The following is a 5,742-nucleotide window of genomic DNA, read 5'->3' as shown; positions in this document are numbered from 1 at the left end:
AATCACAGAAAGAGTTAATCAAGAGATATAATTTTGCATTTCAACATGTATCATTTAAAAATGAAACACATAGGCATATTGAGGCAAGACAATAATGCAAACAACTAAACAATTTTAATCAAGATATTGTTCATCAAGAATTCCAAGTTCTCTCCTTAGAAAATAGAAAGTATCCATGGGAAGGGGCTTGGTGAAAATATATGCTTGATGTTTCCACAAATTCAAGAACGCAATCACCTTTTTGTACATGGTCACGCAAAAAATGATGTCTAATTTCTATATGCTTTGTTCTAGAATGCAAAACGGGATTCTTGGATAGGTTAATGGCACTTGTATTATCGCATTTTATTGGGATCTTTTCAAGTTTAAGACCAAAGTCCTTAAGTTGCCGCTTCATCCAAAGGATTTGAGCACAACGCACATTAGCGGCAATGTATTCCGCTTCGGCGGTGGACAAAGTAACACAAGCTTGCTTTTTGCTGTGCCATGCCACTAATGAACTACCCAACAAGTGACAAGTACCACTAGTGCTTTTCCGATCCAATTTACATCCGGCGAAATCGGAATCGGAGTAACCCACCAAGGATAGTGAGGCATCCCGAGGATACCATAATCCCATATTAGTAGTTCCTTTTAGATATCTTATGATTCTTTTAACAGTTATATAGTGTGATTCTCTAGGTGATGATTGATATCTCGCACACATGCATACACTGAACATGATATCAGGTCTACTTGCAGTTAAGTAAAGTAAAGACCCAATCATACCACGATACTTCGTTACCTCGATTGCTTTTCCTTTTTCATCTTTGTCTAAGTAGCAAACGAATGTCATAGGTGTGGAAGCTTCCTTACATTTGTCCATTTCAAATTTCTTGAGTAGCTCTTTGCAGTATTTTGCCTGATGGATAAATATCCTACTTTCTAGTTGCTTTATTTGAAGTCCTAGAAAGAGTGTGAGTTCTCCCATCATAGACATTTCGAACTCCCCCTGCATCATCTCAGAAAATTCTCTACACAAGATATCATTAGTAGATCCAAATATTATGTCATCTACATAGATTTGTACAAGCAGAACATGATTTTCTGATTTTCTAATAAAAAACGTTGTGTCAACCAAGCCTCTCTCGAACCCTTTTTCTAAAAGAAAGGTACTAAGTCTGTCATACCAAGCTCTAGGAGCTTGTTTGAGACCATATAGTGCCTTTTTAAGTTTGTAAACATGGTTCGGATATTTAAAATTTTCAAAACCAGGCGGTTGGTCAACATAAACTTCTTCTTGAATGTGCGCTTTTTACGTCCATTTGAAATAGTTTGAAGTTCATAATAGATGCAAAGGAAAGAAGCATCCGGATGGCCTCTAATCTGGCTACAGGGGCATAGGTTTCGTCATAATCGATACATTCCTCCTGGTTGTAGCCTTTGGCCACCAATCATGCCTTATTTCAAATGATTAAGCTTGATTCATCAAGTTTATTTCTGAAGACCCATCGAGTACCAATCACGGGATGATCTTTAGGTTTAGGGACCAAGTCCCAAACACTGTTACACACGAACTGGTTTAGCTCTTCTTGCATAGCTATACCCCAGTGTACATCCTCAATGGCCTCATCAACGGTCTTAGGCTCAATTTGCGATACAAAAGCTACAAAATTACAGAAATTTCGTAAGGAACTACGGGTTACCACTCCCGTAGATATGTCACCTATAACTTTATCAATTGGGTGAGCTTTCTTTGTTTTCCACACGGTAGGCATGTCTGAGTGCTCTTGAGGTTCGATTTGACCTTCATCATTGGCTCCTTTTTCATTATCCATGTCCTTGGAGTATGCTTCTTCCAAAGCACCTGCAACATCATCAGAAACGACCTTTCTCTTCTCTTTTGGAGAAGATTCGTCAAACTGTACATGGATAGACTCTTCAACTTGCATTAAATATTTGTTAAAGACTCTGAAAGCTTTGCTATGAATCGAGTATCCCAAAAATATTCCCTCATCGGCTTTAGAGTCGAATTTCCCTAAGGCCCGCTTTCCATTATTTAATATAAAACATTTGCAACCGAAAGCGTGAAGATGGGATATATTTGGTTTGCGGCCTTTTAAAAGTTCATAAGGAGTTTTGTTCAAGTTTGGCCTTAAGAGTACTCGATTTATAACATAGCATGCAGTATGAACTGCATCAGCCCAGAAGTACTTGGGGGTATTACTTTCGTTAAGCATGGTTCTCGCTAATTCTTCTAAAACACGATTTTTCCTCTCTACAACTCCATTTTGTTGTGGAGTGCGAGGAGCAGAGAACTGATGCAAAATGCCATGCTTATCACAGAATTTGTCGAACTGAAAGTTCTCAAATTCTCCCCCGTGATCACTTCGTATATATATTATTTTTAGGTTAAGTTGGTTTTGGATTTGCTTGGCAAGATTTTTAAAATTTTTGAACGCGTCGCTTTTTGATGATAAAAACAATGTCCATGTAAATCTAGAGAAATCATCAACAATAACTAGAGCGTAGTAACTACCACCAAAACTCATGATTTGTGATGGTCCAAACAAGTCCATATGGAGTAGCTCCAAAGGTCTTGAAGTGGATATCACATTTTTATTTTTAAAAGAGTTTTTGGTTTGTTTACACTTTTGACAAGTGTCACAAATTTCTTTAGTTTTAAAATTCAATTTTGGTAGCCCCTCAACTAGTTCGTTTGATGATAATTTATCTAGATGCTTTATATGGATATGTGCAACACGTCTATGCCATAGCCAGATGTCATCTTCTTTAGAAATAAAGCATTTTGAAAATAATGTAGTGACATCGTCCAAATTAACCATGTAAATATTATTTATACGGTGACCAACAAATTTAACGTTATTAGATAAAATATCACGAATGACACAACAATCAGAATCGAAGGATACACGATTACCTTTATCGCAGAGTTGGCTTATACTCAACAAGTTATGTTCTAGTCCTTCAACATAAAGGACATTATCAATCAGAGTTTGGGATGAGTTACCAACTGTTCCTGTGCCGAGTATCTTTCCCTTGTTGTTGTCTCCATAAGTGACGTATCCTTTTCCTTTAAGTGAGAGATCCAGGAAATTTGATCTATCACCTGTCATATGCCTCGAACACCCACTATCTAAGTACCATTTTTGTCCATGTGTTCGGAGACATACCTGCAAAATAGATTACTTACTTTTCTCAGGTACCCAATTTATGTTGGGTCCTTTTCTGTTAGTGATTAGGGAATCATCTCCCTTCTTTTTCCATACATAAACTCCGCTAGGTATACCATACTTTTTGATATAGCATGAATGATAAGTATGACCATATGTGTTACAATAAAAACAAGTAGGAGAATGCTTATGATATTTGTTTTTAGCTTGAGCTACCGGTTTTCTATATGGTCGCTTCTTTTTAGCAGTGCGAGTATAACCTAGACCAGTTCGATCACCAACATTTCTAGTTTGATTAAGCAGGTTATCTAATTGCAGTTTACTGTTTGTGAGACGTGTGAGTTTTTCATTTAGTTTAAAATTGTCCTCTTGCAAAGTCTCGCAAGTCTCACAGACAGGTTTTTGACATAAGTTACTAGCAGAGCAGTTACATGAACTACAAGAATAGATGAGATCTAAAGTTTCATTTTCCAGTTTTAATTCATCTAATTCTTTTTGTAATTGGCTTATTTTTTGTTCGTTTATCAGGATTATCCTTTTCCTATCAATGTTAATTCTAGCCAATTTCTTTAGTTCCTCATGTAACTCGACATAAGCCTCATATAACACATCATAAGAAGGTGAGTCATCCGAAGTAGATGAGGTGTCAGAATATACCTCATTATTATCCTTGCATGAGTCTGAATTTGTATCGATGTCAGATCTGGCCATCAGACACAGCTTTGCTGACTCCTCCTCACTTGAGGTGCTTGATGTCGACTCCTCCTCAGGTACATCCCAAACGATGTAAGCTTTCTTGGATTTGAAGTCCCTGGGAGTGCTCTTTTCTGAATCAACCTTCTTTAGGTAGGTTGGACACTGAAACCTCATGTGCCCTACTTTTCCACATTCATGGCAAGTGAAGCGATCCTTGTTATTCTTGCCTTTACCTTTCGCTTCTTTCTTTTGAAACTTTTTGAGTCCTCCTTTTCTTTTAATGAATTTGCTAAATTTTTGAACAAGGAGACCCATAGTTTCATCATCCAGATCGGAGTGAGATTCATCATCATCTTTTTCTTCTTTTACTTTGGAGGTCGTGGCCTTCAATGTGATGCTCTTCTTCTTCCGGTCTGATTCTTCATTCATGGTCAAGCGACCCAACTCCATTTCATGCTCTTGAAGTTTTCCAAATAAAGTAGCTAAAGGCATAGAATCTAAATCTTTAGACTCAACAATTGCAGTCACCTTTGGTTGCCATCTCCTGTCAAGACAACGCAAAACTTTATTAGTTAGTTCACCTCTAGCAAATGATTTATCGAGAGCAACTAAATGGTTGACAATATGAGTGAATCGCTTTTGCATATCACATATTGATTCGCTTGGTAACATGCGAAACAACTCATATTCGTGGGTCAGCGCGGCGCGCTTGACTTTGCTAGTGCCTTCGTGAGTCACTTATAAAGTGTCCTACATTTCTTTTGCATTTTGGCACTGCGACACCCTAAAGCACTCATCATAGCATAGGGCCGATTTGATGATATTTTTGGCGCGCAGGTTATACTGGACCCTTTTGCGCTCATCATCGGTCCATAGACTTTTAGGCTTGTCTTTAGGTTGATCGTCCACAAGATGCTGTGGAACGAAAGGGTCGTTGACTACGGATTCCCAAATATCCGAGTCTATGGCCTCAATAAAAATTTGCATGCGCACTTTCCAGTAGGCATACCCTTCACCACTGAATATTGGTGGTCGATTAATGGATGACCCATCACCACCAAATGGATTTGAAGAACCCATTCCTTTTCCCTTTAGGATCACGAATACGCGGTTGAGCTAGCACTTCGTACTAGCTCTGATACCACTTGTTAGGTATCAGTGGTTACAATACACCTAGAAGGGGGGGGGGTTAAATAGGTGTAGCGGTTAGAATATCCGCTTTTCGAAACTCAACACTTAATGCTGAATCACCCCTATTTAATCGATTAAAAGAATGAGGATAATCGATTAACGAACTTGATTTAATCGATTAAAACAGAAACAGTAAGCTTAGGCAGATTCGATTACTTGCATGACAATTAATCGATAATGAAATGAATACACAGAGCTTATTTTATCAGAGTATTAACAGTATTGCAAATATACAGAATATAGCAATTAATTCTACTATACAAGTTAATTGATTAAATGCAATAAAGAGAGAGAGAGAGAGAAAGAAAAATCCTGCAACACGATTTTTATCCTGGTTCGTTTGCTTGTGCACCGCAAACTACATCCAGGCCTCCCGGCTGATTTGGGAGATTTTCTTCACTATAATCGAATCAATTTTTTTACATGCACATCATCCAATTAGAACAACTTAGACATTCACAAGAAAATAAAGAACCTTATTCTATGGTTTGACTCCCTTCCTACCGATAAAGAAAACGTTTCTTTCAGCGTAGCCCCAGCCAAAGAATCTCTCGTTCTTTCCTTTTCTTACACTCTAAGCAATGAAGAAACACTCAATCTCTAACGGTGATAAGACACCAAGAGATTCCCTTTACAACAATTATTTAAGAATTACAAGAGTAAAATTAAGCTATTCCTAAGA

This window comes from Lupinus angustifolius, chromosome LG10 (assembly GCF_001865875.1).
Source record: "Lupinus angustifolius cultivar Tanjil chromosome LG10, LupAngTanjil_v1.0, whole genome shotgun sequence".
NCBI lineage: Eukaryota > Viridiplantae > Streptophyta > Magnoliopsida > Fabales > Fabaceae > Lupinus > Lupinus angustifolius.
Note: the sequence above shows the minus strand (reverse complement) of the source record.